The 21,709-nt window shown below is 42.1% G+C and overlaps 1 pseudogene; it reads right to left on the bottom strand.

Annotated features, from left to right (window-relative positions):
* Positions 1–17,939: 17,939 nt before the first annotated feature.
* Positions 17,940–18,624, bottom strand: LOC142839238 (glutathione S-transferase P-like; annotated as a pseudogene).
* Between the last annotated feature and the right edge of the window lie 3,085 nt (positions 18,625–21,709).

The following is a 21,709-nucleotide window of genomic DNA, read 5'->3' on the forward strand; positions in this document are numbered from 1 at the left end:
CTAGGACCATGTATGTTTCCATGGACCTTTCATACCAGGATCTTTATTGATGTCTGTGGCCCACATTGCCACAAAGGCCACATAGATGTCCAGGGTCTGGGCTGAAACCTATAGCCATGAGGGTATCTGAGGACTGTGCTGTCACCAGAGGCATCCTCATCTGAGTGGCTGAGTGGCCTGCACTGTCATTCTGCCTGAGCAGCACACCGGAATTGACCCTGTTGTCAGGGCTACAGGTGAGCCAACCCTGAGGATGTGAGAACAAGAGCTGACCCTGTCACTTCTTTATATACTCCCCCCCCCTCCACACACAACAATAAGGAGAGAGAGTCTTACACCTTGCCCAGGCAGAACAATGCAGCTAGTCCTGGCAATGTGAGGGAGACCCGAATCTGAGGGCCCCAGAGCATGAAACAGACCCAGTCCCTTGCTGTAGGCTGCTCTGGGTGAACTAGCCAAGGTAGTGCTGGAGAGCTTCCTGAGGTAGTGCAATAAGGAAAATCTAGAGAACTGACCAACTCAGCTACCACCCAGGCCCAGAACCAGGGCTATGAGTTGGCCCACTCCAACATCCAATATATCCACTGACTGTTGGAGCATGTGAAAGGGATGAATCTACAGATCTAAAACAGCAGGATTTCCATGACACAAGACAACAGGAAATCCAAGGTGAGCCCTGGTGAAAGCCCATTATTGGTGGAATAGCAAAAACCAGAGGCCTTGAGCCAGACCACTGACCAGGCAATGAACACTTGCAAGCATAGATACATGGACTAAAGGGCAAACTGAATGACACAATGGGCCACACTATAGCTTCCAGGACAAGAGTCTTCTTTTTGTTGTTTTTATTTTGTTTTGTTTCTTTGCTTGGTTTGATTTTTATTTTTTCTTTGAAATTTGGTTTTGATTGAGGGAGGGTTGCAAGGGCAGAAGGCAAATGCAAGGAGATGGGAGATAAGTGGATCATAATGAATGATGTGAAATCTGCAAAGAATCAATAAAAGTAAAACAACAATAGCAGCACAAAAAACAAAACAAGAAAACCCAGAACTATGTGAGTGTGCACACCAGACACCAGTGCTGTGGGACAATGGTCTTGTACCCTGTAACGATTTGTCACTTGTATTGGTTTAGTAAAACAGTGTTTGGCCAGTAGCCAGACAAGAAGTATAGATGGGGTAACCAGGCTAGGAGAATTCTGGGAAGAGGAAAGGCTCAGTCTGTAGTCATTACACAGACACAGAGGAAGCAAGATGAGAATGCCTCACTGATAAAAGGTACCGAGCCACGTGGCTAATACAGACAAGAAACTATGGGTTACTATAAGATATAAGAGTTCATAAGAAGCCTGAGCTAATAGGCCAATCAGTTTATAATTAATGTAAGCCTTTGTGTGTTTCTTTGGGACTGAACGGCTGTGGGAATGAGTAGGATAGAAACCGCTGTCGACACACTAAAAACAAGTCATACAGAAATTTTCATTGTAGTTTGTGCATCCACATAGTCATCCTCTCTGATCAGAATTACATGTATTTTTTTTTTAATGCTTAGAAGTCATTAATGTAAACCTTTCCCGATAGGGAGTCAATTTTGGCTTCTCTACGAATTATATATTTAAAATAAAATTGAAAACTTTTTATAGTGGGTTGTGAATAGTTGCGGCTTTTTGTTGTAGCAACTCAACCACTTTAATCCGTAAACCCAGTGGAATTTACCAATCTTAAATATTTTCCGTTCCACAGATACACAGTCCAAGCTTGACCTTTCTTCCCTATTAACTCTATTTTGTCTCTGGTATATGGAATGGTTTGCCCTCATTGTTATGGTCCCCTTACAAAAACTTGTCATGGTGCCCACCCTTTCACAAGAAAAGGTAATATAAGCTTGCCCTGTTTTTTGTTTTGGTTTCAGGTACATTAGAATTAGATGAATTTAAAGTGTGTGACTTTACACATGTCATGCAAGTACCAATTCATCTTGCTCACTCTATAATCTTAATTCTACCCTTCCATTTTGTTCACTCATTGTGCTGGTGATTTGGTTGTATATTTAAATTTTTTTAATAAAAATAAAAATTATAAAGTAAACCAAAACAAACAAAACAAAAAAAAAAAGAGAAAGAACCTCAGTTCAAATGGTTGTCTTTAAATATTTTCAAATTGCCTAGAATTGGCCGTCATCCTTCAGCTTGGTAAGATGGGCTTCATCACAGAATCCACAGATGAGTGTTAAGTATCTATTAACTCATTCAGTCAACATAATAACAGGAACCAGCATGGAAATGCCACAATGGAGGAGTCACAGATACAAATAAAGATGTTTAACATCTACCTCTGATTGAAATATTCTCCCAGAAAACTATAAGGAACGGGAGATGCTTTCACCTCCAAAGCAACACAAGCTCAGAAACAACAGCTTAAAGCCCATGGAGCTATTCTTACTGAAATAAAAATACAACAAAATGCTTTGCTACTATTAGTGAGCATGTTTTTGAGGTCTTGCTAATGCAATGAACATGAAAAATAAATAATAATATGAAATATGTAACATCAAGAGCAAGCAGAATAGCCATGACCTATAAGCAACATAGACTTGTTGTGGGGGAACTAGTAAAACAACCTTGAATGAATATATTCATTTATTTCAAAATGCACTGTATTAGCCAAAGATGAACGGTTCCCATACATTCATATATTTGAATGTTTAGTCTTCTGGGAGTGGCACTATTTGAGAGGAATTAGGATGCCTGGCCTTGTTGGAGAAGGTATGGTCTTATTGAAGGAAGTGTATCACTAGGGGTGGGCTTTGGCATTTTCAGATCCAGGTGTAGAACTCTTAGGTACTTAATCCAGCACCATGCCTCTCTTCTTGCCTCCATGTTCTATGCTATGATGACAATGGGCTAAACCTCTGAAACTGTAAACAAGCCCCAGTTAAATGCCTTCTTTTATAAGAGTGCCATGGTCATGGTGTCTCCTCACTACAACAGAATACTCACCAACACATACATATGCTTAGTCTTATTTAAAAATTTTATGAATATATTAGAACATACAAATTATATATATGAGTAGAAACCCATGTAATATTTGACACATGCATATACTACAAATTATTAAAATTAGGTCAAACATATTTACTTACTTAAGCAAGGTTAAATATATTTGTTTCTTTAGATTTTAAAAATGAACTGATATGGGGCTGGAGAGATGGCTCAGAGGTTAAGAGCATTGCCTGCTCTTCCAAAGGTCCTGAGTTCAATTCCCAGCAACCACATGGTGGCTCACAACCATCTGTAATGGGGTCTGGTGCCCTCTTCTGGCCTTCAGGCATACACACAGACAGCATATTGTATACATAATAAATAAATATTAAAAAAAAATGAACTGATATGTTAAATAATACAACAAGAGGAAATATATTAATTTTTATACTATCAGAGTTCAGTAGAACATTCATTGTAGAAACAGTAGAACAATGAATGTTCTACTGAACGTTGGGAAATATTTATGCTTAAAAGAGTGGGGACAATCACCTCAGGACAGTGGAGTTATCTAGTACTTACAGAGTTGGGTTGGAAACCCTGATCCGAGCCTATTTCTCCAATAAATTTAAAGAATTTCTCAGAGTTAAGAGAGTGATATTTGGAAATGGGCATTTTCTCTCAAATTATGGTACAAATGATTCTAAATGAAAATTTATATGGGGTACTTTGAGAGTGATAGATAGATGGGAACAGTTAAGTGTTTTTCAAAATGCCATAGAATCAATAGATTCTACAGAGCAATCACATTTCTGGAGCATTGTAGCTATCTAACTTGATCTTTACAAAATTCTAAATCTCAGTTTAGGCTCAGAAAGTGTGCTGGCTAGCTTTATGTCAACTTGACACAAGGTGAACCCGTCAGAGAGGAGGGGACCTCAATTAGGAATATGCCTCCATAAGATTGGACTGTAGACAAACCTGGAGGCAATTTTCCTAATTAGTGACTAATAAGGGGGGCCCCAGCCCATTGTGGTCCTCCCTGGGCCGGTCATTTTGGTTTCTACAAGAAAGGCTGAGTAAGCCACGATGACCAAGCCAGTAAGCAGCAGTCTTCCATGGCCTTTGCATCGGCTCCCGCTTCCAGGTTCCTGCCCTGCTTGAGTTGCTTTCCTGACTTCCTTTGATGATGAACATTAATGTGGAAGTATAAGCCAAACAAACCCTTTCCTCCCCAAGGAAAGGTCATGGTGTTTTGTCACAGCATTAGAAATCCAAAGGCAGAAAGGGATCCTTTACAGAAGTCGCCCAGTGGGTGGTTCTGGAGCTTCAATACAGGTTAAAGAGCTTAATGCAGGGATGAGGACTTCTAAATAACTGTGCTGTACACTGCAAGGTCAATTGTATTTGGATTTCCTACATCCAGAATCATGTCTGAAGAGATGGTTCAGCAGTTGGTAGTGTTTGGTTTCCACTATCCATGTCCGGTGGCTTACAACCACCAGTAACTATTTCAGCCTAAGAGGAATCAACACCCTCTTCTGATCTTCACTGGCACCTGTACACACACACAGCAAGAGAGAGAGAGAGAGAGAGAGAGAGAGAGAGAGAGAGAGAGAGAGAGAGAGAGAGAGAATAAGAATAGAGCCTACAGAAAGAAACGTTTGCATAAAATAGTGTTATATTCTACTTAAGGTCTATTCTAACAAGGAGTCTCAGGATTTCTATTTGTTATTGTTATTTTTTAGTTTACAGTTAATATTTATTTATTTTATTTTCATGTGTATGTGTGTTTTGCCTTCATGTATGTGTCTGTGCCCCACATGCATGCCTGTACCCATGGGCGTCAGAAGGGCACAGTGTCCCCTGGAACTATATTTAGAGGTGGATTGGAGTCTCCATGTGTGTGCATGGAGCCAAACTCAGGTCCTCTACAAGAGCAACAAGTGCTCCTGAGCCGTGAGCCGTCTCTCCAGCCCCTGTCTTTGTTGTTGTGAGTCAGAGTCTCACATAGCCCCATTAGTTATGTGGCTGTGAAGGACCCTGAGTTTCGGATTCTTCTGCCCGCCCCTCCAGAGAACTGGGATTACAGGTGTGTCCTTATTTCTTTGCCTAGTCTGAAACAGCACACCCATGGGAGGCTGCATAACCATGCGCGGTTAAGACGAAAAAGTCACGCTCTGAAGCATAAAGAGCTCTCTTTGCCCAAATCAGTCCTTTCGGTTTTGTATTCAGCCCTACATGTTACATCCATAACAGGATAGCCTGAGTATAGAAAACAGAAAAAGGCATAATATATTTCGTGTAAATATTTACGTCTGAAACATTGTGTAGAAAATGTGGAATATTAATATTCTAAAATATTAACTGTGGCCAATGCAGAATTATGTTCTTGTTGTTCATATCTTCTGCAGTCAATTCTCTTCAAACCAGAAGCATTTTTAAAAAAGAATAGCTCCTTTTAAGTTGAGTAATATAGTGAGTTTAATTCATTTCCCCAGTTTGAGTTTATAATGAAAAATCAGGCATATATACATACATATATATATATTTGGCATATTTGGGTGATTTTATTTGTGAAATCTGCCAAATCCAATTACCTTGCTTCTTAACCATTATGCGATTGGAAGGTGAAAACAAGAATTGTCATATGGGAACCAAAGGAAATTCTACCCTGCATTTACTTTAGAAATGGGACTTGTCACCTTGGGAGGCTGTTTTAAGGAATCTTGGTTTTCCTCGCAAAGACAAAACCAAGGTGCTCCTTTGCTGGGGTTCCCGGGCTCGGCAGGGCAGCCCGACTCTGGGGCACCCCGTTGCACACAGGCGCGTTCTGTGATCGTGCAAGGTCCCTGCAAGTGCCCAGTGCCCGCGTGCTCTCCCGGCGCAGCTCTCCATGTTAACACGGTTTTTAGCAAGACCTTAAATGCTGACTTCCGCACAGCCGCTCTTGAGCTCGCTCCTGCCTCTCCTGTTTCCTTTTTGTTTGCTGCTATAAAACTGAACAAATGGGACCCAGGGACTTTGGCAGGGCGCCAAACCTGAGTGAAACGCATCCCAAATTGGCCCCTTGCCCAAAAGTATAATTTTCAGCTGTGAGCTGCCCTTAATTTTGAAAATGATCCTGTAGCTTCAGGTTTTCAGCGGCAGAGCGGCATTGTGTCTGTTCTCCAGGCACCCGGCTCTTGAAAAAACGAAAACAAACACCATCTCTTGCTTTGTCTTCGCATCAGCTCAGATTCTTTTGACTAGAGGATTCTGGAACTAAAGACGTTCAAATGTACAGCCCACTTGCTGGCCCAAATACCTAATCCTGTCAGCTTGCAATTGCAGCCCGCCAGGATTCCCAGCTTGATTCCCCGGGTGTCTTAAAACTAGATTTCTCTGCTTTTATTAACAGCGACAGTCTTACTATCAGTTTCAAATATGTTGGGACGACTAACAAATTGTTCTGCAATCAAGGTTAGCAACTGACAACACATCATTAATAAACAGGTCTACGGTATCAAAGCACCAATAGTGTGCACATCATGGCATTTTATCAGGCTGTGTAGGGCAGGAACTGCCCAGCACCAGCTCAGTATAAGCTTCTATTGTTCAGCGAAGAGTCTTGGTTTCTTGAAGTTCAAGGCAAATGCTTGTGGCTCTAAGACTCTCCTTTCCGCAGATGATGTCTGTAAGAACTTGAGGAATTTTACACCTGTCATTTTGCCATTCATATTTATTAGAAGAAAGAGGTGCTCATTTTCTCTTCTATCAAGTTAACATCTCCTCTGGCATTCTGACTGAAAAATGTTTTGATGAAATTCCACCGGGCAATGATACAGTATCTTTTATTCTCCAAGTTGAAAGGCAAATGCACGGAAGTGGGATTACTAACGGTTTTGAATTAGTCAATCAGATACATACAACAGAGTGTTTGGAAGCAGCCACCTCTGACTTCCCATTCTCTGCCTGCGGAGGCTAACCCATACAGAAGCAGCTCATAACCATTGGCAAGTGTCATGTCTCACTGTCTCTGAACCTGTGTCCTTATCTAACAATATGGAAAACTAGTCTCCTTTTGCACGGTGCTTGTGGCATGCTTTGCTTTAAGATTATAAAATTAATAGGAGCTTGCTCTAGAAAATAGGAGCATTTAATTTGTTTTTCAACCCCCTTTCCTTTCATGAATTTTGGGGAAAAACATTCACATTCGATTAAACACCAACAGCAGCACTTTCTCAGCTCCGGGGGCTGAGAAACCACCTCTGACTGTTGGCTGTCTGCAGTGTTTTGGAACTGCAGAGAGTGCGGGGCAAACACTTCCGTCTCCAGTTCAGTATTTCAGGTGTTATAGATGGCCCTTTGTTTCGTGTTCCCTCCTTCCTTGCCTTTTTTTGGATTACTGATTTCCTAGAGCTACATTTAAACTCGTTTATTGGCTCATTTGTTATGATACATTGGTACTTTGTTTTAGTGTTTGTTGTGTGAGTCACAGCCTACCTTGGAATTCCATCTTAGCACCTTGTGCAGAGTGTACGGACTTGGCAGTAGTGCATGTCTTTCTCTCTTGCCCTGTGTACTATCTTTGCTGCATATTTTCCCTCTATGTATGTTATAAATACTTACATGTATTGGTTCTGTTTTAGAAAAAAATCAGTTCTGTTTTAAAGATAAAAAGCTGAGGTGTTGAATAATACAGAATTTCTATTTCAGCTTATTTTGAAAGATAAAATAGTATCCATTCCCTATATTCTTTTATATTTGGACTACACATTTACCATCTCCATTGGCCTTTATTCCTAAGGACAGTGTCAGATCTCCAACAGGCAATTTTAAAAATTATTTTACATCTGTCTAAAAGGCTGTTTAAGTTCACTGCAAAGCTGGCTCTGGAACAGGAGTTGTCTCTCCCCCTTCAGAGCCAAGCATATCTGTCTCCAACTGTTCTCTGAGACCTCTTGTCTGGGGTTGGGCTGACCTTCTGACTGTGACAAGAGAACAGCAAAGCAGCCGAGGAGGACAAACATCACGTCCTTGACAGCTGGAAGGTAATCCATTCCCAACAGATGCTACCATTGTTATTTCATGATAGAAAAGTGTCTTCAGTGGAAAAGAAAACGGAGAAGCTCAGTCATGGGAAGCTCAATCATGAGGAGCTCAGTCATGAGGAGCAAGATTAGTCTTGAACTCCAGCTGGTTGCCTCAGCAGGGCTTCCCCAGTCAATTTCCAGGGGATGTTTTGAGCTCCCATTTGTTGGTGATTTGCTTTCTGTCTGTCTGTCTGTCTGTCTGTCTGTCTGTCTGTCTGTCTATCTCTATCTTATCTATCATCTATCTATCTATCCATCCACCCATCAACTAGAGTGCACACTGACGGAGTTACTTCTATTACAGGGTGTTTGCAGTTGTCCCTACTCACTGATTCCCTGCTCATTTATTTTATTCATTTTCTCTGTGTTTCATTTTCAGTGATTTATTTTTCTGTATCTTCACGATCATTATTCTTTTCTTTTTACATTAGCTAAATGCTGTTGATGTCATCCAATGTAGTTGCCCTCATAGACACTGTAGTTTTCATGTCTAGACGTTCTGTGTGGGTCTTAGTGTCTTTCATGCTTCTACTTAAAATGTTTCATATTTCTTCTGCATATGGAATATGATTGTAGCAGTTTCTATTCCTGATGGAGGAAGGTCATTGGTTAAATAAAAAGAAACTGCTTGGCCCTCATTGGTTAGAAGATAGGTGGGAGGAGTAAACAGAACAGAACACTGGGAGGAAGAGGAAGTGAGCTCAGACTCCACAGCTCTCCTCTCTGGAGCAGACGCCTCAGAGAGACGCCATGCTCCCTGCTCCCGGGAAGATGCACGTGATGAAGCTCCGACCCAGGATGGACATAGGCTAGAATCTTCCCGGTAAGACCGGTGCTACACAGATGATAAGAAATGGGCTAGTCCAGGTGCGAGAGTTAGCCTAGAAGAGGCTAGATAGAAATGGGCCAAGCAGTGTTTAAATGAATACAGTTTGTGTGTAATTATTTTGGGTAAAGCTAGCTGTGGGGGCGGCCGGGTGCCGGGGACGCAGTCCTGCCACTCTTACTATTACATATTCCAGTCACCAGTGTCATTTTGGAATCTGTTTTCACTGGTTAATTGCACTTTATTATAGACCCTATCTTCTTGCTTCTTCGGATGACCACTGCTTTTTTATTTTTTTAACTAGATGTCAGATTATGTGATCTCTATTTCAGAAATCTCTAAGTTACTTTGCTCACTGCTAAGACACAATACCTGAGAAGAAGCTAAAAGAGGAAAGGCTTACCTTGGCTTTGTGGTTTGAGGACACAGCCCATCGTGGCAGAGAAAGCATGGCGGTGCAAGCATGAAGCATCTGCCTCACTATGTCTGCAGTCAGGACGCCAGGAGATATTAATGCTGGTGTCTTCATTTTTCCTTTCTGTTTGGTCCAGGGCTCTAGTCTACGCAATGGTTCCCCACCCCAGTCAGCCACCAGTTAACTCTAGCTGAAAGCTCTCTGACAGACATGCCAACGAATTTTTTTTTTATAAGCCTAGGTTTTGCCAAGCTGGAAACATTAACCTCGTGGTGGACGTCAGGTTTCTTTAGCTTTGTGCTGACGTGCAGTTAAATAACTCTAAAACTGCTTGGGTTTTACCTGACGGGGTAGGGCTGGAGTAGCTTTTAGACCACAGTTCTTTTCCTTGCACCACTGAGGCAGTGGTCTTCTGTTTCTCCATGCAATGCTTCACTAGTTACATGGTTTTTCCTTCTGGCTGGTGTTGGAGGCAAATTATTTAAATCCTCATATTTTGTATGAGACTCCTCATATATAAACACATCATCCACACCACTCCAGCTCATTCCTTCCCATATCCAGCCTCTCTTGTGTCTCTCTGTGTGGGGGGGAGGGCACGCTTTTAAACCAAGCTCCTCATTGGCTAAGCCTGGGGCTCTGTACACTTTGTTTTTATTTTGCTAGCATCTGTGGAGTCTGAAGTATTATGGATTTATTTTGTTGATGTGTTGAGGATCAGAGAATATATAGGATTTCCTCTACATCACTCAGCCAGGAAATAGCAGAACACAGACCCAAATTCCTTTGTTAAATTCTCTAATGTGAGGAGGTCCAACATTCTGATTTCAAGCCATGATACTATAGTCTGTAAATGTACTGGGCTGTATTCATAGCTTTCCTGGGATGCATGAGGCCCTGGGACACAGGCTGGCCATGCCTGCTGAGACAGTCTTGTCCACGATCATGGGCAGTTTCTTCACACATGTGTGTTGATTAACATACAGTTTAAGGAACACCAGCAACCTGTTCCTTTCCAACTCCCAACAACGTCTTTGACAAATGCAGACTCTCACCCCTCACAACCTGTCTTACTGAATCCTGGCCTGGCTAGGCAACCCTCTGGAAAGTCAGCTGGAGGAACTGCATGTCTCATTCCATTTGTCCTGTTCTGTCTGCTGTCCAGTGTCTAGAAGCGCTGCTTAGGACATCTTGACAAGTTACTTTGCTGTTGTTGCTTTTGTGTGTGTGTGTTTTCAATGCAGGTAATAAAATCTGGTTTCTTTTCTTCCAACTGGATGCAAATGGAAATACTGTTAGAATAGGTTACTAGGAATTATATATATATATATATATATATATATATATATATATATATATATAATTCCTTCAGAGAATATATTCATCTGACGTTATAAGCTTGTAAATAGAGAGCCCAAAAATTAAATCACAAAATACATTCTTTTTCACTTTATTTTGATTAAAAAAAAGTCCATCAGGGCCTACTAATGATTAACAACAAATTAATTTTAACACCAAAATAGACTTAGAAACGAAACTCTATTCCGAATCTGTTCTTTCCATTTAATATTCATTTAATATACTCAGTTCACCCACTATAAGACAAGAAAAGTGAATTTCACCTACCTTTTGCTTTGGTACTCAGTTGACATACAGAAGAGGAAAGATGAGCAAGCCTCAGCATGCTCTTAACACTCCTAAGATGGACGCAGGATGAAGATCTGTATGCGTATATACAGGGAATGCCACCAAAGTCTAATGCAGGGAACCCTAAATTTTAGTGGCTACTACTGGGTAAAATATACATTAGTGGAAGATGGAAATATGTTAATTGGCAGAAATAGAAGATGGTAAATGATGATTTTTTTTTTTTTTACTGAAGCTTTGGAGAAGAACACCTTAGCTGAGAGGAACTACTGGATACATACATCTTTCAAACTATGCTTCTGGCTCAGAGTCCTGAGCAGATTCCTGCCAGTCAGGATTGCAGGAGTAGCCAACATCATGGCTCCAGCATCCCGACTCATGACCACCATAATAGAACAGACAAGGATGGCATACTCATGCCTTAGTCACTAGTGATGGAGAAACATGCCTTACTTGCTCCACCTTAGGAAAAGTTTGAGGAAAGGTTGGTGAAACGTGCTTTGAGATGGGGAAAGGAAAGAGCACCAGGATGGTTTTCCTGGGCAGGGAAGCCAGGCACTCCTTGATTTGGCAGTGTTTCTTTTCTCTTGGTGACTGTTCTGTGGGAAATGTTTTCATGACTGGCGTCAGATTGCCTCCTTAGGCTTTGGGGTGGCCACTAGGGATTAAGATGGACCAATGGCTGTGGTTCTCCTGACATGTTCCATGTAGGGATTGAAGGTGCAGAGTCAAGAGCAGCTTGCCATGCTGATGATTGACTTGCTCGGATTGCCACCAAGAAGGGATAAACCACCCAGAGAGGCTGAGAGAGCACGGAAGAGGCTGAGAAATCTTTAAACAGAGTATAATTACAAAAACTTGCAGAACACGGATACTGTGACTCGTACAGGATTGATTTTTGTACAGAAGCTAAACATTTTGCTGTTTAATACGATAGATTCCATTGACATTCTTCTTACAGTAACAAAGCAGATATTGTATACAAAGGAGCTAAGCACATGGCTGTTAGAAAAAGAAAACAGACCAAATATAGCAACTGGGGTATTGCCCTTAAACTGAGTATTTGTTAAATATGCATGCATATGTTTAAACTCACTAAAGAAAGGACAATCATTGTACATTTTAATTAAGTTGGAAGTGTTTATTTTATAAATAAAGCATTTAGAAACTATTTTTTCACATATGGGAATTCAATCTACATGGTAAAATTCCATATTATTTTCATGTTTTAAGTTCTGATAAGTCTTAATATAAAGACTAGTCATCATTATGAGAATAAATATTTTCACATTATCAATGAGTTGCTGAAAATTAAATAGTATTTTCTTTTAAAAATCTAGTTTATTAGGCCAGGAGGTGGTGGCACACAGCTTTAATCCTAATCCTGGCAGTCGGGAGGCAGAGGTAGGCGGATCTCTGTGAGTTTGAGGCCAGCCTGGTCTAAAAGAGATATCTTCCAGGACAGGCTCCAAAGCTACAGAGAAACTCTGTCTCGAAAAACAAAACAAAACAAAACCCCCCCAAAAACCCAAATCTAGTTTATTAAAATTTTAAATATTTATGTAGCACACAGAATTCAATGTGACTCATTGATAAGTATGCTTACCTTTGTAATGAAGCACCAAATTTAGCATGCACAGGCTTTTAATTGTTCAAACAGTATCACTGTTATGGGATCTTATTCCACCAATAGCCTTGGGGTGCCAGTCTTAGGGCATGGTTTCTTGTCTGTGCAGGTGACTGCTTAAAATAAGAGGGAGAGGGAAAGAGAGAGGGAGAGAGGAAGGGAGAGGGAGGGAGAGAGGGAGAGGGAGAGAGAGAGGGGGAGGGAGAGGGAGAGGGAGAGAGAGAGAGAGAGAGAGAGAGAGAGAGAGAGAGAGAGAAAGAAAGAGGGAGAGAGAGAGAGATCACATGCTTTCTTGAGTGGTGAAGACAAGGTCAGGTGGCTTGAAGCAGTGTGTTCCCAGTTCCCAGCTCCCTTGGGCAGACAGAATGACTCTGCAACTGGTTTTCCTTGTCCTGTATCCATGAATCTGCTTCCCCATTGTACCCCTTAATAAATACACACACACACACACACACACACACACACACACACACACACACACACATCTTTGTGGTTCACGTTACATGCCACTGCTGCATCTTCACCTGCTACCGTTGTCACCTCCACGCTGGTGTTGATCCAGTTCAGTGAGAGGGTCTGGAACCTTGTGACTTGCTGTAGTAGCTGCTACCATGACGACCTGATCCTGCATAGCACGAGGAGGCAATGCACTATGTGCAGGCATTGGGAGATGCTGGCTGTTAATTTGACATCCAATCTTCTGGACAGTGACGGATGCCATTGAGCCGGTGTAGCTGTCATTGGCGAAGACCTGGCACCCTGGTGAGCAGCACGGTGGGGGGTCTGACTGACTTTGATAAGACAGAACCTGCTGCCAAGCATGATGAGACACAGGCAAAGATCGAGAGGCGTTCCTACAACTTCCCATCACATTGATGGAGTCTGTTTGTGTGGTCTTCAGCAACATCAGTAAGGATCGAAGGTATGCAGACCTCACTGAGGATCTGCTAGTGTTCTGTGAGAACCTGAAGGACAACACTGTCAGAGCCCTGTCTTTCTGGAGTGAAGAAACTGACCCCAGGATCAAGGAGCTGAAATGAGTCTTGCAACTCATGGTAACGGCCTTACAGGCATCGTCAAGCACCTACATCAGCGGTTCTCAAACTTCCCAATGCTTCGACACTTTAATTCAGTTCTTCACATTGTGGTGATGCTTCAACCATAAAATTATGTTCATTGTTACTTCATAACTGTTATCTTGTTACTCTCATGAATCATACTGTAAATAATTGTGGAGATAGAGGTTTGCCAAAGGGGTCATGACCCGCAGGTTGAGAACCACTGATCTAGATGGTCTCTCAGAAGTGGCCATAATGGAGTTGAACTTGCCAACCAGCATTTCTATTGTCTATGAACTGACCAAGGACTTGAACGTCATCAATCCTATGCAGTTCTTTGGAGATAAAGAGCTCATACACAAAGCCATGGGCATTGTGACTGTTTAGGGCAAAGTCAAGAACTAAAGGAGAACAGATAGACTCCTATCCCAAGAACACCTCCTCTGCCGGTTCATGCCGCCTGCATCCTTCCCAACACTTGTTACATTGACTATATTTTTAGGTTCTTTAGTTTCAGCTACAGATGGGGTTTGGGTTGCACCTGTTTTTTAATCCCTTGTACCCACTCCCTTCATAGAACATAGAAGAGCACTTCTGAGGTGCAGGGTCTTAGCCCAAGCCCAAGAAAGGCTCCTCTAATCTCAGAGAATTGGAGGTTTTCTTTGTGCCTTTTTTTTTAAACTGAGAGCATGTTTGGAAGATTCCGTGGAGACGTCATGTTGTAATATGACCAAAGAGGAGGAGCTGGAGCCCAATTTTGTCCCTGGTGCCCATCCTGTGCTCTTCTGCACTTGAGTGACTGGGGCTGTGGTCATTCCAGAAGAGGAAAAATGCAACCTTTGTGGCAATTTGAAAAATACTGTTTCTTCCCTGGCCATAGAGGAGAGGAGTCCCAGAAGGCTGGGATCAATTCTGAACTAAGTTTATATTTTAGATTTACTAGTATAAATTATATAATGCATCAGGACACAAAAACCCCTCTGAGGGTTCTAATGGTGGCTGAAATTGCACCACACTTGGACACCAGAAAATAAACTGTTCCTCACACTAAACAGGATACATTTACCTCCTGCGGTGTATCTTATGATCCCTCTGCTTTATTTTACAGCGGCAAAATGCCCCTTGATCATGTTCACGTGGGTCTTACATTGTCTCTTGAGTCATATTCCAGTTGCTTGACCCTACTGTGGATTCAATGTTCATTTTGAGCCTAACTGTACTAATGCTTATGTCCAGATTAAGTATAATAACAGCTGTGTTCAATATTAAAACAAAACAGAAAGCCAGCTGCTCAGAAGGGTTACTATTCTGTGTTATTTTGCCCAAATGTAATTAGAACCAATCGGCTCAGAGACACAAGCAGCACCTACAAAGGATATCATGAAAATGTTTGGCTTTGGTGAAAGAGGTTATCAGCTCTGTTGGTTTGCAGTGTGATTCTACTAAGTGCTGAGTGGTTTAAACTTATACCTTCAGATTTTACTGTAGGAAGACCAGCAATTTGAAGGAGATTAAGATAAATTCGCACCCCAAGACACTTGAACTTCATGTCCAGATCTTTTTGACACTAGCCTCCCATCACAATCTAGTAAGAATGTGGCTTAACTGGTGAGGCCCACGCTCCGTTAGAGTCTTGGGTATCTCTAAAACAATCTCTTATTATTAAAGATAACCTGAGGTTGTTCTCTGAGACGGCAAGAGAATGACAGTAACCCTAACTTAGTCAGTATGTTCTTGGAACATGCTGTCTAGCTGTCTCTACATATGCCATAAACGAGAAGTGACTACTCATGATTTCAGACGAACACTGGATTTGTACCACTAAGGACATGGAAGGGATGTGCTCAAGTATTGAGAAGACAGCTTATCCCAAACTAAGAGTGGTAGCTCTGACATTAAGAGGCTGAGTAAGGCATTTTCTGACAGATCAAAAACAAGGAGTCTCCCATTGTCACCCATTGTCGAAACACTGGTAAGTTTCAAGCGAATGGTACACAGTGAGAAAAACAAAACTAGCAGTCTAAGTGTTGGAACGGGAGAGGACCTCTGACTGGCTGCTGGTGACAATTGCCGCTGTGTACCTATAAAACACAAGAGGGTCTGCTTCAAAGTTATTAATAAAGCTAGCAGAATTTATTAAATTGCGCGAGTACCACAAGGCACTTCTGAATCAATAGTTTTACCATCTGCTAACAGTAACTACTAAAAATTGAAATGAAAAACAAATAACAGCTCCTTCACAATGGCTCAGAAACCATAAACTATTGGGAATGGATCTAATAAGAAAAATAAAATATTCATAAAAAGAAATACCGTGGAACCATATCATATGCTCAGTTGCCATGTAAAATGTAACTTTAATTCAATGCTGCACAGGTTCTGAATACACACACACACACACACGCACACACACGCACACAGGCACACCCAATGTATTCATGTGGTGGAGTTCTCACATCCAATCTAACTCCTTATTGGGTACTCAGTGCAGGAAGCATCCACCCGTTTCATTCCTACAGGAAAAAGTGGCTTCCCAGTTTCTTGTTCAGATATTACATCTGTATGCTATCTTTCAGGGTCATTTTGATTTTTCCAGGATAATTTTACTTATAAGCAATTGTGACTCCAAATGCTGGTTTTGGAAACTAAACCTTGGGGAAAGTTCACGGTGGCGTGTAATTCTTCTGAAGGACTCAAGGCGGGGTAGAGTGATGGAGCCTGATGCTATTGACGATTGAGATATTTTATATGAGAATCAAATGAGTGGTAGACAGGAAAGAAGCAGAGAACCATCAAACTCTGCTACCTTCCCCTTCCCTGCTTTCATTACGGGAAGCGTCCTAAGGCAGGATGCTCAGGCTTGCCAGACAGCTGCCTCTCCTTTATTGCTTTTCTCCCAGGCTAATTGAGTTACAGAATCTCCATTATTAAGACAGCATGCCTGCCTTCAGACCTCAGAACCGCTGTAGCTCTCTGGAAACCAGACTTCAGGTGGTAAAGGTGGAACGTGCCAGCTTCCTCTGATGGCTACATATAGACTGTTAGAGGCCACGCTTGGACTCCAGTGCTAGTATTGTTTTGACATGTGAATGAGATGAACAATTGTGTGAGGTGAGAAACAGGATATTACTAGGATAGGCAGCCATGAAGAAACTCTCTAAGCAAAATGTGAAGGTGAGGGCTCTCTTGAGATGACACTTCCCCAGCCTATGCCTTCTGTGCCGTTTTTGCATGCTGTGTGGGAAGAGATGGTTGCTGGACACCTTGGGTCTACTTCACTATCTTGAGACTAACGAAAACCTCTAAATTATGTCAGGTAACAGGGTGCCACACATACGCCCTGGGGCCGACTACCACAATAGGGGAGAAGGCCTCCTGGCCAGCAGGATAGTAAACAACAAAGGCAGATGACAGGGTCCATTCCCAGATGAGGATAGACCCACAATGCCATCGCATTCACAGTGCCCACTGTCCTTTCTGTTTGCTTGGCTTTGACTGGACAAGCTGACTCTAACTATGGCAGTTTCCAAAAAGAATCGTTTAAAAAAAACTCACGGAGGTCATTTGATCTGTCAGCTATAATCTGATGCTGACGTTGCTATAATGATACTTCTCAGAGATGTAGAAATAGAAGAGAAAGCATGAAAAACTGCGATGAGACTCTCTCTGGCATCAGTCAGCAATGAATAACTTATCACATGGCAGGAGCTTCACCGCAGCGAGTTCAAATGCTGTGCAGCACAGCCACCATCTCCGTGGGGCCTGCAGTCTGTAGGGTAAGCTACAGGCTCACCTTTTCCAAAGCCCAGAACATGTTTAGCTTGCGAGGACATCATCATGGTTCCTCTCATTGAGGGGTCCAAGAGAATCCACCCCGAGGTGCTGCCTTAAGAGGAACTAGCTAGGTCAGCTGGGTGAAGGTGGCCATGCTGGAGGCCAGGGTCCTGAAAAGGGCATCATTCCACCTGGGCAGCATTAGGCTGTACAGAAGCTCAAGCATTAATGTATTTCTTGGAGGTTGTCCAGGGCCTTTCGAGGCCAAGAGAACTACTTTTATTTTAACAGAGAGAAACTAATTGATACCCTTAAATTTCCTTATCTTTCGTCTATGTTCGTTTGTGGATTGCTTTGCATCTCTTTATCTCCTTGATGGAGAATAAGGCTTTAAAAGAAATAATGAAAAATATAAAAGTACTAAAATCTGTTTTGCCATTGGAAATATTCTGCTCGTTTGATCTTTTGTTTTTTTTTTCCCCTATACTTGCATTTCTCAACTTTCCTTTTGTTGGTTTTCTTTTTTTTTTTTTTTCTGTCTTACAAACTTTATTAGTGCTGGGGAAAGGAGGACAGGCAGCTCCGGTCTCTCCCTACATTACTGCTTGCCGTTGCCATTGATGGGATGGTTCAAATGGTCAGGGGAGGACAGGAAGGCCTTGATCTTGGGCCGGGCACTGAGGTGTGCCACATAGGCACTGAGCTGGGGGAAGTTGTCCAGGCAGCCAGGGGCCAGGACCTGGTGGATCAGCAGCAGATCTAGCAAGTTGTAATTGGCGAAGGAGATCTGGTCACCCACGATGAAGGCTTTGCCTCCTTGGTTCTGGGACAGCAGGGTCTCGAAAGGTTTCAGGTGTCCAGGCAGGGCCTTCACATAGTCATCCTTCCCTTCCTCATATTTGGTGTAGATGAGGGTGATGTATTTCAGGCGAAGGTCTTCTACCCCGTCATTCACCATATCCACCAGGGCAGCCTCCTTCTGATCTTTTCCATAAAGCCCAAGGGATCGGCCCAAGTGCCTCAAGATGGCATTAGATTGGTACAGGGTAAGGTCTCCATCCTGAAACTTGGGGAGCTACCCATACAGACAGGTGGACTTGAGCAAACCTTTCATCCAAGTGTCCTTGGACACCACCTCCTCCTTCCAGCTCTGATCCTGGTTAGCCAGTAGTATGCGCATGGCCTCACAGCACCCTCGAACTGGGAAGTAGACAATGGTGTACGGCGTAGACGGAGGCACGAATTCCGAGCTGCGTAGATGGTAACGGATCTTGGGTGTGGAAGCCCTTTTGTTGGTTTTCATATCTGTGCTTTGTCCATCAGAGCTCACACAGCTTATATATCAATAAAAATGTGTGTGCTGTTACTATTTTGTTAGATATTTTCATTATTTTTCAAAAGATTGGTCAAGTTAAAATTAATCAAAATTAATGCAAAAATTCATAGTAAACTATATATCAAAATGTGAAGTCAACGTAAGAATATAGTTCTGTTTTGCTCACCCTGCCTTAGTTGATTCTAATCAACTTTGAAATTCAGCAGTGACCTATAGTAGCAGGGCTGGTTGGCTAGAGTAGTTTTATGGCAAACATATTATAATTTAACTTTGCTTTTGAACAATCAGAATATAGAAATGCTTTTTGAAACACTATTAAATATATCTTCAAAAATTAAAAAAATAAATATTTAAAGATGACTCAGTAGGTAAGAGTGCTTGCTCTGTGCTCATGTGGACCTCTTCTCCTCCACATACACACACACTAACATACATACACCACACACACACAACATTCATCTACATATCCACACAAATAACAAGAACAGTGGTTTTGTAATGTGTGCACTTACCTTTGTTTGATGTCTACTTACACTCTTTCCGGTGATTTGTAGAATATGGACTTGTAGTTTCAGTGTTACCGTGGTTTGAACCCATTCCCTGGAGTTTATGTGTGGGAACATGATCTTCAAGGAAGCATTGTTGGCAGGTGTATTCTGATGCAAGGTGTCTGCTGTCATAGGACGTAATTTTCTTGTGGGTCCAGCTGTCTTGGCCTTTGACTCCTTGTTCTTTCTTCCTACACACACCTACTTGCTCTTCCAATTTCTGTGAACTGAAGGCCACACGATCTCTTTATCAGAAACTGACCAGATGTAACAGTTCTGAAATTTGAAGCTTTTGAGACTCTTGAGACGGAGAGATCACTTTCTCTGTAGAGACCCACCCTCAGGAATTCTGGTGCAGCAACATAAACGGACTGAAATAAATGCAACTTAACTTACCACTGTCTTGCTGTTTTCCAGATTATTGATGTACCCCTCAGGTTCTCAAGAAGAATTTAATTATTGTTAGGCTCACAGGTTGTTGTCCAGATAGTCCAGCAATGACGGTCTTCCAATGGAAAGCTCTCGAATTCAGTAGTTGTTCAGTCCATGAGGCTAGATGTCTTAGCTGGTCTTTAGTCTATGCTGGAATCCTGAGGAAGTGCCAGGCTCGAATGCCAGCGAAGGAATGACCTTGTCAGCAAGCAGGCAGAAAGAGAAAGCTTTGAAGTCCTTTATAAAGACTTCTACTAGGGGTGGCCCAGACTAATGGTGGATCTTCCCACCCCAAAAGATCTCACTTCATGCCCTGTTGCCATGAAACTCTGCCTGGGCACAAGAAACAAAACCTTCTAATTCTAAGCTGTTTTACATGGGATAGTTTTGCCCTAGCTATGAAATAGTAATTAATACAGGTGGCATTTGAGAATCTGGTTGCTGATTTTTCTTTTGTAAGTTAAGGAGAGGGTCAAGTTTTCATTTCAAATGAGCAAGCTGATACCATCCTGGTTATACCAAGAAAAAGATGGGGGAAAAACTGTCTGGGGAATGTGCTCATGGTTGCCAAAAGAGGTGACATATAGCCCTTTCTGAGGCTTGCTTATAAGGATGAGTTAAAAACACACATAGGCACCGAGGAAGCTGCTGGTCTCAGAGCTGGTGTGGAGAGAGCAGGCATGCCTTACAAGAAACTCGGGCCATTTGAGAGTGGGATCAGCAAGTATCACAAGATAACAGCAATGTGGATGAGGAAGTCAGGTGATGTAAATAAACACAATACTGTAAAGCTGTTCTATGATTTCTGATCAGTTTGGTAAATGCGTATCTATGGCAATAGGTTACAAGGTGACTTCTGGGGATAGTGACAATGCTCTGTTGTTGCTGTAGGAAGTAGGCATATGCTATTGGCAGGAAGGACTAAAGGTAAAAGACGCAGGAGGTGACAAGGATGGTTACTGCCCTGGGAGGTGTCTAAAAGTCTACTAGTTCTCAAATTCTGGTCCCAGAGAACCATCAGCATCACCCACGCTTCAGTCAGAAAAGCATGTCCTTGGGTTCCATCTCAGGGGTTGAATGAAGAATCCTGGGAGCAGGACCCAGCAAGCTCCCAGACAATTCCAATAGGCGTCAGCATCTGTGGACCACTGCCTTCAGAGAGCAAGATGGATATGTTAGTGTGGACCCAAGTGAGGACTGAGCTAGAGATTCAGGTCCATGACCCACATCATTTACCTGAAGTGGTCCTTGAAGCCAGGAGCATAGATCAACTCCCTCATGACTATTATATTTAGTTGACAAAAGGTCAAGGCATGGAATCAACTGAGGTGCCCACTAATAGGTGAACAAAGAAATTCATGCATATATAGATGAAAAGTTTTATTTTTAAAAAAAGAGAATTCCGTCACTTGTATCAAGGATAGAATTGGAGAATATTATGTGAAACAAGGTAAGGGAGTCATGGGACGACAAACACTACATGTTCTTACTCATGTGGAAGCCGGCAAACTGGTCTCGGAGAAGCAGAAGACTGTTGGCCACTGGAGGATATAAAAGAAGAAAAGGTATGGGTGAGGCTGAGTAAGGGGTTCCAGGGCAGTGTGCACAGGAGAAATGAACCTAACATTGCACGCACAGTGGAATGACTGGAGTTTCCACCATACCCCTAAAGAGAAAGAAGAGAGAAACCTGCAGCTTCCTATGACAAAGAAATGATAAGTGTTCAACAAAAATCAAGACCCATTCTCTTGTACTTTTCAGTGTACTGTACACACTGAATATGTGTCTTGTATGATGAATTTCCACCCAGTCATCGCCCTGCATTGCATAAAGATGTACAGCTACTAAATGTCAAGTTTAAAGTGTTCTGGAGGAATTTTGGTAAGTAAGACTAGCTTACTTAAAAGAACTGAAGCACATACAATAAAATGTCTGGAATTTCTACACTTATGTGGTGGATACTTTTGGGTTCAGCTAGATTACCCTCT

Source organism: Microtus pennsylvanicus, chromosome 21, assembly GCF_037038515.1.
Source record: "Microtus pennsylvanicus isolate mMicPen1 chromosome 21, mMicPen1.hap1, whole genome shotgun sequence".
Classification (NCBI taxonomy): Eukaryota; Metazoa; Chordata; class Mammalia; order Rodentia; family Cricetidae; genus Microtus; species Microtus pennsylvanicus.